Source organism: Lagopus muta, chromosome 5, assembly GCF_023343835.1.
Source record: "Lagopus muta isolate bLagMut1 chromosome 5, bLagMut1 primary, whole genome shotgun sequence".
NCBI classification, from domain to species: Eukaryota; Metazoa; Chordata; class Aves; order Galliformes; family Phasianidae; genus Lagopus; species Lagopus muta.
This window is the reverse complement of record NC_064437.1, coordinates 49,841,638-49,855,112: the sequence shown is the minus strand read 5'-3', so window position 1 is coordinate 49,855,112 and position 13,475 is coordinate 49,841,638.

Below are 13,475 nucleotides of genomic sequence, written 5' to 3'. Positions count from 1 at the left end.
TAATCAATCGTTGGTATGAAAAAGGATAACCCGATGCAGTTTTACACAAGGCAGGACTCAGAGGCACTGTGAAGTCTAACAGGTAGCTTTGGTATTAAGAGGATACTAAACATCAGAAAACCTCATGCCAGAGTACAACTGTTGGCTTTTAAATCCGCAATTTAACTCCTTCAGTGCATCTCAGTCTCAGCAGTGATCTGCTACAGAAAAGGAAAGCGTAATTGATTCAGCGTGACAGGACACCCAAATAACCCTTAAGATGCACATCTGACATACAAATACCCGCGTATTTTGCCCACACTTCATTCTCCTGCTACTTCTTCCTCTGATACTACAGGTGCCATCTTTGCAGTTTATATTTGCCCTCTGAAATAGCTTGTCAGGATATCACTCACCTGTCACGGCAAAAAGCACTCTAACACTTGGTGCTGCCCGGCTTCCTACAGCTTGGACAGCGATTCAGCCGCCTTACAACCCTACACCCTCACGCCAAGCTCCAGCAGCGCACATACAGTGTCCGTAAGTGCTAATAGGGAATAGGAAACCTTTGATAAACTTCAGCGGTTAAAGCGGCCGATGGGACCAGCGCTGGGGCACGGCCCTTCGCTCGCTGACAGCAGTCACGTTTTTGATCTGCGCGAGCAGCACAAAAAGCCGGGATGGAGCAACACACAGCTCAGCCCTCCTACCCGACCAGCAAAACGCAGCTACCGAGTCGGACAGGGCTAGGCAGACATCGCCGAAAGTCACGCTGAAGGGAACGGGCCAGGCGTTCCCTTCCCTCTCCCTACAGCTTGCAAGCACGACGGGCAGCTGTTCAAAACAGGGGAAAGCCCGCCCTGAAATACCGCCCGAGCTTCAGCAAACGCCGTCTTACGGGAAAGAAACGGACCCCCGCCGAGCACGGTCGCTCCCGCAGGTCGCTAGGCAACCGCAAACCGCCGACGCCGCCAAAGGGGCCGCACGTCTCATAACCGCCGCCTCACTCACGTGCAGCGATGGCTGCTCGCAAAGCGGCATTTAGCAGGATCCTGCTCTCGCGCTGTGATTTCTCGCTTGAGAAGCAGAAGGCAGGCCTGCATGCGCCTGCTGCGCCTCGAGGGGCAGCCTGGGGTGGCAGGGGCAGCCCCTCTGCCAGTTCCCCCCCTCCGGGGACACGGCGACCCTTATCCTGCCGTTTCGTGGCACGGGGAGCCCAGGAGATCACAGCACCCCGCTGCAAAGGCCTCCTCTGCCTCAATATTACCTGTTCTAGCTGTAGTTGAGACTGGAGGAATAGAGAAGACTCTGAAATGTGTACTCCAGGCTAGAACGCTTCAAACAGTAGCAGAGAAGAACACCTACATCTTTCTTGGTTAACCACAGGCACATGAAAGCATTACTGAACAGCTTTCCCCAGATATGGTCAAAATTACCCATGTTCAATGAGGTCTCTGAGCTGTACCTGCTCATGAGGTACAATACTTCCCCTTAATAGATAGTACACCTGTCCTTTTCCACTTTTTTTTCCCCAGTATTTTCATTCTTCCCCATCTGGCATGCAGTGACACCAAGACATCACTTTTACAATGAAAAAGACTTAAACAGAACACACTTCAAGCAGTTGGAAATGTTGTTCAAGTGGGATGGGGGAGAGAATTAAAAAAAAAGAAAAAGTAGAACTCATGGGTGAAAATAAAACTATGTGCAAAGATGGAGAAAAGGAACAGGAAAATAATTATGACATACATACATATGTACGTAACAAGCGATGCACAAGCAGTTAATCGCTCACCACCCACCAACAGGTGCCCGGCAAGTCTCCAAGCACTTGAAGAGAGAGCCAGAGATTAACTCCTCCTCCTCTGCAAACTCTCCTTCTGCAAGGAATATCGCCTTGGCCAGCTCCTTGGGCACCCTGTGCCTCTCAGCTCCTTTTCTTGCTCCTCATCAGTAGCACAGTGGGACAGACTGAGGGGTCCTCAGCTCTGTGCAGCGCAGCTCAGCAACAACTAGAAACATCAATGTGTTATCAACACTGTTTTCCTCATAGAGCCAAAACATAGCATAGTCACTAGACATTGTGAAGCAACACAATTCCATCCCACCGGAAACAATGACGCCTTCTTTCAACAATAAATCGCAGAGCGCAAGAAGTCTTCAGCATCCAGCAGGAAAGGTGCAATTTGGAATTTTTGTACCATAAAACATCCAAACTCCGTTTCTCAAAAGGAGAAATCTCATTCCCGTAGAGCACTCAGAAATAAAAGGAGATTGTAGCATTTACTAGACATGCATTCTAAGCTCCCAGAGTAGAATCACATTTTTGTTTCACATCAATGTTTCTGGGAAAAACTAGAGATGAACTTAATAGGGGGATCTATGAATGTTAAATTCAGCAACTTCAAAAACAAACTCTTCCTTAGCAAAGGTGATCTCCCATACTTGACCTTAAACTACAGAGGATCTCTTTTCTGCCTAATACCTACACCAGGTCGCACAGGTAGGCGTCCAGGCAAGTCTTGAATATCTCCAGAGAAGGAGACTCCACAACCCCCCTGGGCAGCTTGTTCCAGTGCTCCATCACCCTCACCGTAAAGAAGTTCTTGCGCACATTCGTGAGGAACTTCCTCTGCTGCAGCTTATGTCCGTTTCCCTTTGTCCTGTCTCCACGTACCACTGGAAAGAGACAGGCCTCACCACTATGGCCCCCACACCTCAGATATTTATTAACCTGGATTCCATCCCCTCTCACTCGTCTTTTCTCAAGGCTAAACAGACCCAGTTCCCTCAGCCTTTCTTCATAGGGGAGATGCTCCAGGCCCTTCACCATTTTTGTGGCCCTCTGCTGGACTCTTTCCAAGAGGTCCCTGTCTTCTTTGTACTGGGGAGCCCAGAACTGCACGCAGTACTGCAGATGAGGCCTTACCAGGGCAGAGTAGAGGGGGAGGATCACCTCCCTCGACCTGCTGGACACGCTCTTTTTAATGCACCCCAGAATGCCATTGGCCTTTTTGGCCACAAGGGCACACTGCTGGCTCATGGCCAACCTGTTGTCCACCAGGACGCCCAGGTCCCTCTCTGCAGAGCTCCTCTCCAGCAGCTCATCCCCCAGCCTGTACTGGTGCATGCAATTATTCCTCCCTAGGTGCACGACCCTACACTTGCTTTTGTTGAACCTCATCTAGTTTCTTACTGCCCAGCTCTCCAGCCTGTCCAGGTCTCGCTGAATGGCAGCACAGCCTTCAGGCGTGTCAGCCAATCCTCCCAACTTTGTATCATCAGCAAACTTGCTGAGGGTGGCCCCTATCCCCCCATCAAGGTCATTGATGAAGATGTTGAACAAGACCGGACCCAGCACAGACCCCTGGGGGACACCACTGATTACAGGTCTCCAGGCAGACTCTGCACCACCAACGACAACCCTCTGTGCTCTGCCAGTCAGCCAGTTCTCAACCCACCTCACTGTCCACTCGTCTATCCCACACTTCCTCAGCTTTGTTATAAGGATGACGTGGGAGACAGTATCAAATGCCTTTCTAAAATCAAGGTAGACTACATCTACGCTCTCCCCCCATCCACCCAGCATGTCACAACATCATAGAAGGCCATCAGGTTGGTCGAGTAAGACCTCCCCTTGGTGAACCCATGCTGACTACTCCTGATAACCTCCTTTTCTCCCATTTGTCTGGAGATGGCATCCAGCACAAGCTGTACCATCACCTTTCCAGGGACAGAGGGGAGGCTGACAGGCCTATAATTACCCGGGTCTTCCTTCTTGCCCTTTTTGAAGACTGGAGTGACACTGGCTATCCTTCAGTCTTCATGACCTCCCTCGTTATCCAAGACCCCTCAAAGATGATGGAGGGAGGTTCGGCAATGACCTCCGCCAGCTCCCTCAGCACACGTGGATGCACCCCATCAGGTCCCATGGACTTGTGGACCTTAGTACTGCCTAGGCACTTACGGATCACCTCTTCCCTGACTAAGGGAAGTCTCCCATTCCCCAGACCCTCTCACTAACCTCCAGGGTATGGGAAACCTGAGAGAGAGCCTTTCCACTGAAGACGGAAGTAAAGATTAAAAAGTAGTAAAGTAATTTAAACAGAAGTATTAAAGACTAAAAAGAAGTAAAGTAAATATTCGGCAAATATAAAATTTGGCAATAATTCCACTCTTCAGAGAGCTTTCAAGAGGATGCCTTAGCGACTGGTACAGATGTACTGAGGAACAACACTAGATGTTCATGAGAAAACTGGAAAACCTTCAAGCAATGCAGGCACTAGGTGCCAGCGCGCAGAGGGCAGCCCAACCTTTGCCCCCAGGCGGTTCAGATGAGCTTGCAATGTACTTTTCAAACCTTTCCAGGTACAGGAAATGGCACAGAAGCCCAAGAAGTGCTGGGCACCGTTCTGAAACAACACTGTATAGGCAGTACATCTCTTCAGCAGGGCGAGTGTGCAAAAGGTAACTCCAGAAGTGACAGAGGGGAGAGACATGGAATGTGCTGCAGTACAGACGCTCCCTACAGGCGACAGGGAAATGCAGGAGCTGAAGGAGCTCCACTAGCAGCAGCATAGCTCCACGAAGCTCGGCTAAGCGCGCCGAGACGCGGGCGCGTCGGAAAGGAGCAAAGCACTTCTGCTCCCCGCCGCTGGCAGAGGGAGGGCTGCTGACTCGGGATCAAAAGGGCCGCAGCGCCATCGTGCGGGCGCCGCGCCGGCTGGCCTACACGCATGCAGACGCACGTGCTCACCCACATACGCACTTCTTGTTCATAGCTCGACTTTTCTTCAGTCACAGCACAAGTCGAGCCCCAAGAAGCTCAGGTATTAGCATGCCTACTTAAAGCTGTCCTATCACAAAGAAGACTCCCCAAAATATTCGGTTCTCCTTTCATGGAAAGGAGCAAAAACCCAACAAGGAAAACCCACTGTCACAGCTGTTCCACGTGCAACATTTTTACCCACAAGAGCTGGAATATTTGAAACTACAACATCTGGTAGCGAAAAGAACAATCAAATCAACAAAGAAATCATACCACAAGGAATTCAACGTGCTTCCTATCCTGCACTTACCTTGTAGATTTTTCTTGGTTTCAAAGCTTATTTGGTGATTTAATGACAAGCAATCAAGCCGTCATTCAAAGCAGCGTGATGGACCGTGAATCTCTCTGCAGGCAAGAGCAAGGTTGCGCAACGGGAGGAACAGTCCTGCTCAACAGGCATGTATTGATGGGCTCTAAAATTAACTTGAACTGTACAGAAGAACAAGATGGGGGGCAAGATGAGCAGCTGGTTGAACTTGTGCTGAGCGTGGAACAAAGCAGACAGAACTCTGAGAAAGGCAAAGAAGCAATACGCTAAGTACGGCCCACTGTTTAAGACTGTGCCATGACTTTCACTTTGTTATTTATTATGCCTCCAGCTATGACACTTGCATAAAAGGCAGAAACGCTCACCTACCACCTAGCTAAGAGTCATCAGCGATGCACTCTTCTCAAGTCCTGAAAGAGCTCAACTCTAGCCCTGAAAAAGGTCAGTCTAGACAGATAACCAAAGCACAGGTGGGAGAAAACAGAAGATCCGGACAGAAGGACAAAGGAGCTCAAAGCGTAAAACTACCTATGAAAACATTAAACAAGATTTCACGACAGATGCATTCATCTCTACTTAGGAAGGAAAGCCAAATTTGAGAGACGGGCAGCTTATTCTCTGTTGTATTTGAATGAAGAGGTGAGAAAGCCTGTCTTCCACATTGAGGAACTGGCACTATCTTCTCTCCAAAGAAAATTCTTTAAAAAGATTCAAAAATCAAGCATTATCATGCGCTGATCCCATTCCTCTCCCGCAAAGTTCTGCTAAGTACACCAGTCACCTGAGAAAAGCAATTCAGGCCATCCTGAACAAGTATGTTATTACTACTGCACAATGGGTAAATAACAAACATTTCTAAAGACACCATTCCTATACAGGGGAGGCAAAACAAACAAAAAACAAAAGCAGCAAAAGAAAAAAAAAAAAAAAAAAAAACAAAAACCCAAACAAACAAACAAAAAAAAGCCAAACACATAATTCAAGAAAACTGGTATTTATTTCAACTTCAAGAGTCAGTTTGAAACGTCAGAAAGACACAATACACCTATATATACTATACTATAGACAAACCTAAGAGCACAACTAAGCAACTGTTAACGTTCAATAACAACCAGTTATAACAATAACAATATAATAGAACTAAGTCGTGACTAAGTGGAACAAACATGCTTCTTCAAGGTTATTTAGCGTTTTTTGGATGTAGTCGTCACTTGATGATTACATGGTCGCTTTCCTTCTTGTTCTGTTCCACAGAAACCTGAAGAAAATATTTCAAAAGTTACTCATCTTTTTACACAAGACTGACAATGACCCATGCAAACATATTTCTTCCCCTAAATGGATTTCAGAATGGCATTTGCTTATTATCTTTTAATCAGAATTCTACAGGATACAGAAATCTATACGATACAGAGATTGTTTTGATGCAGCTTAATCAGAAGGAACAAATAAGACAAATGTACAAAATGCTGTTTATTTTAAAAAATACCCACACCCAAAGAAAACCTGAAGGCAGCATTCACATTAAAATCACAGAATCACAGAATCACAGAATCACCCGGGTTGGAAGGGACCCCAAGGATCATGTAGTTCCAACCCCCCTGCCTAGCAGGGCCACCAAACATACACATTCAGATCAGGTAGCCCAGGACCCCGTCCAACCTGGCCTTAAACACGTCCAAGGATGGGGCATCCACAACCTCCCTGGGCAGCCCGTTCCAGGGCCTAACCACTCTCCTAGTAAAGAACTTCCCCCTAACATCCAACCTAAATCTTCCCTCCTTCAACTTAAAACCATTTCCCCTAGTCCTGCTGTTGTCAGCCCTTTTGAAGAGTTTACTCCCCTCCTGGGTGTAGGTTCCCTTCAGGTATTGATAGGCTGCAATTAGGTCACCCCGCAGCCTTCTCTTCTCCAGGCTGAACAAGCCCAACTCCCTCAGCCTGTCCTCATAGGGGAGGTGCTCCAGCCCCCTGATCATCTTAGTTGCCCTCCTCTGGACCCTTTCCAAAATCTCAATGTCTTTCTTGTACTGAGGGCTCCACACCTGGACACAGTACTCCAGATGGGGCCTCACAAGAGCCGAACAGAGAGGGACAATCACCTCCCTGTCCCTGCTGACCACCCCTCTCCTGATGGAGCCCAGGATCCCATTTGCCTTTCGAGCTGCCAGAGCGCACTGCTGGCTCATGTTCAGTCTCTCGTCCATCAGGACCCCCAGGTCCTTCTCTGCAGAGCTGCTCTCAAGGACCACTCCTCCCAGCCTGTAAAGGTGCCTGGGGTTCCTCCAGCCCAAATGCAAAACCTTGCACTTTGCCGTGTTGAACCTCATTAGGTTCACCCGAGCCCAGCCCTCCAGCCTGTTGAGGTCCCTCTGAATGGCAACCCTTCCTTCCACCGTATCAACTGCACCACTCAGCTTGGTGTCGTCAGCAAACTTGCTGAGGGTGCACTCAATTCCCTCATCGATGTCATTAATAAAGATGTTAAAGAGCACGAAAATGCTTATTTTCAAATGAGCATTCTAATGCACGTTTTGTGAAACATGGGGTGTTCAGAAAACATTTCTAGCCTAAATCCCTGTAGCTATGACTTGCCCAGCAATTCACTTCTCTGTTCAGTTCCATGCTCTCAGAAGTACATTGAGAGAAAAAATTGTCTCGTTTCCTTCATGCTCTAACAAAAACCATTTTGGTTTGCCCCCCCCCATCCATCAAATCAACAGAAAATTCAGTGGGATGTTACAGTGTGAGCAAATGAACACTATATTGAACAGAAAAAGGACTCTAACATAATTAGAGGATGCGGCTCCAACAGAGCAAGAACTCTCAGCACCATAGCTGCTGGCAGAGTCACAAAATTGCTTTCTGAAATGGTGCATCAAGTCCTGGCACTTCAGATCCTTGACAAGGTGGCTTAGGCAGGACAACGCAGTTTCAGCATACCTAAAGAGCTGTTTAAGTTGTGCTTTAGAAAAGCATAACTGTAGTAGAAAAATCCCAACCCAACACACTGTAAGTGTCTATGATTCCAAATTGGAAGACGTCTCCATGATTGCTACACTCCCTACATAGGCTGCTGTAAGCCAGCAGCCAAATACAGAGATCTTCAAAGAGAAAATAAAATAAAACTGCAGGAGGAAGACCAACAAGAATGACTAGGTCAAACAAAGAAATAGCTCAGCACTTTCAACCTCCTCCTGCAAATGGGTGAAATCTTCAAGTTTGTTGGACTCCTGAGTAATTTATGTTGAGACAAGACTACAGAAATGCATTACATTGGACAGAACAGTAATGTATAATCGCTCACCCAAGAAGCAGGTATGTCTAGAGGGCAGGAAATGTCAGTTGAATACAGCTTCCTTTTGGATCTTTTTGGCTTCATCCCCTCCTTTCCAAGACTTTCTGGTTCAGGAGATTTTGGGGAGCTTACTGCTGCCATCAGCTTCTTGGCTAGAAGGAATTTGTTTTGATTCATAAACTAGCCAACTTAGGGATTTTGTGAGTCTTTATATCAACAAATGCCAAAAGCTTCATTATAAACTTGGTTTATAAGTGATACATCAAGTTTAAATTAAAATATTCAGAAATTGCAATGGTCCATCAAGGGTATGAAAAACAAACATGACTCAGAAGTCGCTGGAAGTGAGGAACTTCGGCAGGAGCTAAACAACAGGCCTCACTTTTGTGCTGACAGAAGCACAAGGTGGAGTCAACTTCCTCTGCATACTCGCAGATTTTCATTCAAGTAGTGGTGAATCTCGGAAGAGATGAATAAATGCATTTATTTCATGAGTTGAAGAGCAACTTACCATGGCAGACAAGTTCTCTAAGAATATATACATTCATAGCCTACAGCAGAAACAAGCCATTCTGCAGTGCCTACAGAAGGTGGAATAAATCTTACTTATTCTACACCAACCTTTAGAGTGAATAATAGAAGGAGTACTTTGAAGAAAATCTCCAACTTTTTGTAGAGTTCCATCACTCCTGCTAGTCAATCTTCGACCGGAAGTACATACTCGCTTTCTAAGGAAGTACTCTTTTCTGGATTTCTGTTTAACAGACACGTGAACAAGAAATAAGAGCAGTGTTTAAGCTTTATTTTAGGTCAGTGTTATCTTAAGCCGACATTTTGAGCTTTGCTACTGACACCTCTGTTTATTATGCTAATGATATTACAACTGCAAGTAACGTAGACAGTTTTATACCCTTTAGGGAGTTGTCAAAGTCTCAGCAATTCCAAGGCATAAGTTTCTTAACATTTGTTAAAGAAGCAGTAGTTTCTTTAATAGTAAATCCCAAGCTGTGGAGATGTTTCTTACATAAGCTGTTCTAATTATAAAAAAATAAACAAACATACAAAACAGAAGACAACAGATTGGGAAAAACCTACTCTTCACACTCTAACCATGCCAAGGATACTCCTAAGACATTAAAACCTCTCTTTTTAATCATTCCCATGCATACAAATCACATGAATCTCAGCTTAATACAAGGGCTTCACTTACAAAAGCCCATGATAATACGCTCAGACTTCTCCTCCCAGCTATTCAGTCTGCGATATCCTTTCCACCAAATCATTCCACACTACAGCCCAGCCATTATACACTCTTGGGACAGACCAACTTGCTCTATGGTAAGCTTATGGGATTTAATAGGAGGAGGTCATAAGAGTTTAAGATTCCCATTCAGCTACACAAATAAGGATAAGACACTGCTGCATAAGAATGTTTACTCCCTTCAAATGGCCACACTATGACAGAAAGTCCCAAATTAGCTTCCAAACTAGAACAAAAACCAACCATTTTCTCGTCACTTGTAGAGGGTGAATTACAAGCCATGGCAGACTTTGCATTTTTCGAGTTCTCACTTATCACAAAATCCTGGGAAAATAAGACAAGTTTTAGCCACAAATCGTTTAGAAAGATTCACTTTTCATTAGGTAGATCACAAAAGCAAACACTTTCAATGCTATTGCATTCAGTAATAGGGAGGTATTTGCAAGTAGTAACAATTCCAATGTGAATCAAATACTAAATAAACATTCAAGTGCACAAACGGGTTGGTAGCATTATTAAGATATCAGTATTAGACATCCTGTGATGCGATGCCATCCCCATACGGAGCGGACTTTTTTCTCCCCAAGACTCATAAGAAGCAAAACTGCATGTTGACAAGTCAGAGGAAACACTCAGATATTTCACACAAAATAGAAAGCAAATGTATAAGAAGTCTAAAAAGCTGACTGATGTCTACGGATTTTCAAAGAAAATTCACAAGGGAGTTGAGATAAATTCTTTCCCTTCTCTTAAATCATTATCACCCAGCTTGGCTACTAGTTTAGTTTCATTAAAGCTTGGACTCTCCACACCAAGGTTCATCAATTAAATGCTTCAACCACTTTCCTGAGATAGAAGTAGCATTTTTTAAAGCTTAAACGAGGAACAGTAGAAAGGCATCAGATATTTCGTTTTCTGTTTGGTGTAGGTCATACCTCATCCATGTCATCACTTTTTCTCTTCTTTCTTGTCCTAGGCATTTTCACCCTTGCAGGTAACATGCTGTCGCACCGCTTTATCTCCATCTTATCAGGTTGCAGAGGTGACAGTTGGATTTCCACCTCTGGTTTTGAGAAACAACCAGTTTTTCCATTTTCTGTGGATGCTTCAGAAGAGTGGAGGTCAGTTTCCAAATGCTCCTGATAGCACAGAGAAATTTTAAGTGCAAGTGTTAGGGAAGCCATGAGGTTAAAAAACTATCATGCATCTGGAAAAGGATATGCAAACACGCAGTATCCCAGCTGTTAGCTTACAGAACACTTCTAACCGAAGAAGAAGTCTATTTCAGTTACAGCAGAGTTTAGCCCTTCTTTCCCAGAACCTGTTACAATTAAAATTATTGTTTCCAATCTAAGGTAACAGAAAAAGTTTTCCATGTTACATTGAGCCTGATGCTTCACAGGTCATTTTTCTCAAGGGCACAGACAACCATTCTCTTTCTACAATTAACTGACATGATTTTCTTCATGTCAACTCTGCTGCTGCAGAACTGGGCAGGAACAGAAGCTTTTGACTCAAGTGCCTTATTATCGTCCAGCTTAGTTTTAGGCAGTTTGCCCTTCCTCTTCTACACTAGAGTTGCAGAGATCCACCCAACCCTGTTTTTCTCGGCAGGAACAACAGAGTCAGAGCTGTGATCACCTGGACTCCTCCTTCTCTATGGCAGGAATTCAGCTAGTAGCTAGCATATCAAAAGCAAGTTCAGATGTTGAACAGAACATGGAAGACGGGCTGCTGGGGACATCAGGAAATGGCAGATGGCTGCTACTGCTGCCATAAATGCATAGAACTGCTACTTTACGAAAGCTAGCAAAGTTAGAAATCCTGCAGGGGAAGAAAACAAGTTCAATTTGCTGTGCCCATTTCAGTGGCTCTGTAAATTGCTTTCCAGGTGACTCATTTAATCATGAGCCACGTCATAAGCATCAATGAGAGGAAAGTTTTCAACAGCAAATAAGAGGAATTCATCACACAATGGTTTCAACAGCTTTTATTCCTACCAAAGGCTATGAAAACAGATGATCTGATCACCTTGAAAGGGATAAACAAAGCTTGAGAATTGTGTAGAGAACTCGAGACCTTTTCCTACTCATTCCTTATCAAGATCAGTACAACTACAACATTTTCAGATTTGAAGTTGCATACTAACCTCAGATTCATTTAATGAAGTGACACTGCTAGGACGTCGAGTTGATGAATAATTCCCTTTAGCTTCACGTCTTCCTGGAATACTTTCTTCATCTCTGTTTTCAGTTTTGCTTTCTTTTTTCACAGCCTGTAAACATTTAAAATCAGTAAAGATCAAGCTGTGCAGCACACCTCCAAAATATTTTGAGTTTTCTAAAGTTCCAGTATAGAATCTCAAGCTCAGACACCACATGAACAAGTAAGTTGAAACACAGCACAAGTCTGTGAAGGCAGTAACATCCATTCATTGTGTAATCTTCAGATTCACCCTACTGGGTCTCTCCAACAGCCTCATTCAGTACTCTACCTCCAAAAGAGACCAGGTCAGATGTTATAAAGCCTGGGGACAATTGTGGTTAATGCGTTGTTTTAATTCCTTTATAAAGTCATCTTTGTCAGCCAGTTCTTTTCTTACCTCTTCTATCACAGTTTCATTATCCTAATAAACACCGTACAAATTGCTGAGTTGCAGGATTGGCAAAAGGAGCTAACACACACAAGCAGCACTGCAGTTACTTAGTAGCAACCGTTTCAGAATTGCAGGCTAAGGCAGTAAGCTAATCAAGAACAGTAACATTTCATGGTTTTGTATGGTCACTGCTACAAGTGCAGTAGTCACCTAATTGCCTGGGAAGATGTAATACAATATATATTGAATTCTTTTCTTTTCTTCTCCTCTTGTGCTTCAGCCTCTCTTAAGATACAAGAATAAAAAGAGTTTTTATTTGTTCACGAAGACCTCTGTACTGTGAGAATTGTCAGCAGTTGTAGGGGAAGTTTTGTTATGAGCACAGCTCCCATCCCACAGAAGGAGATATCCAAACATACTCAAAAAAGCACAACTCAATTAGTCTTCTGTTTAGCTTCTGAAGTTCCATGCTATTGCTTAGATTGGCTGTCCTGATTTAAAGCTGGACAGTGAAATAAAAAAGGCAACTTCCAGAGATCATTCCCCCTCTGCCTTTGATGCTTCCCTGCATCTCTCTTCACATCTCCTTCCGTCTTTCCATGCCATTGTAGATACTAGCTCAGAGAAAACAAAGAAAGTAAGAAACCTGAGACAGAACTACTATCTGACCAAGTATTGAGCCCAGCTTGGGACCAAGAAATGCTGTGAATTATGGGAAAAAGTTACAGACGTCCAGACTAACCTTAGGATCAAAAGCATCAAACTGACGTCCGTTTATTTGAACTACTAAAAATTTGGAAACTCTAGCACTAACAGAAATCCTGTTTCTGAAGAACGGAAGTAAAATCTGGTGCTTTTTTGGTTAGCTGCACTGCACACGATGTCAATACGACAGTGTTTAAGAACAGAACTACACCCAAAATACAAAGAGCAGGCATAGCGTTTTGCAGAATTTATGGGTAGCCAATCAGGCGGGAACAAAAGAGAGCTGACCTTGCTTGAATCCTTTAAGGCCGATCGTTTCAGTTCTGCTATTTCTCTCTCTCTTTGCACGGCATTAGCAGCCAACGTTTTGAGCTGTACTTCCAAAGCTTCTACTAACTGATCTCTCTCTTCACGCCACTTTTGAAGATCGCAGTCCTTTTCCTCCAGCTGGGCAACAAGTCTTGCCTAAACAAAGAAAAGATTATCGATGAACAGCACTAGCACACACTGAAGGGTTCTTACAGTTTGGTAGGTAGCACT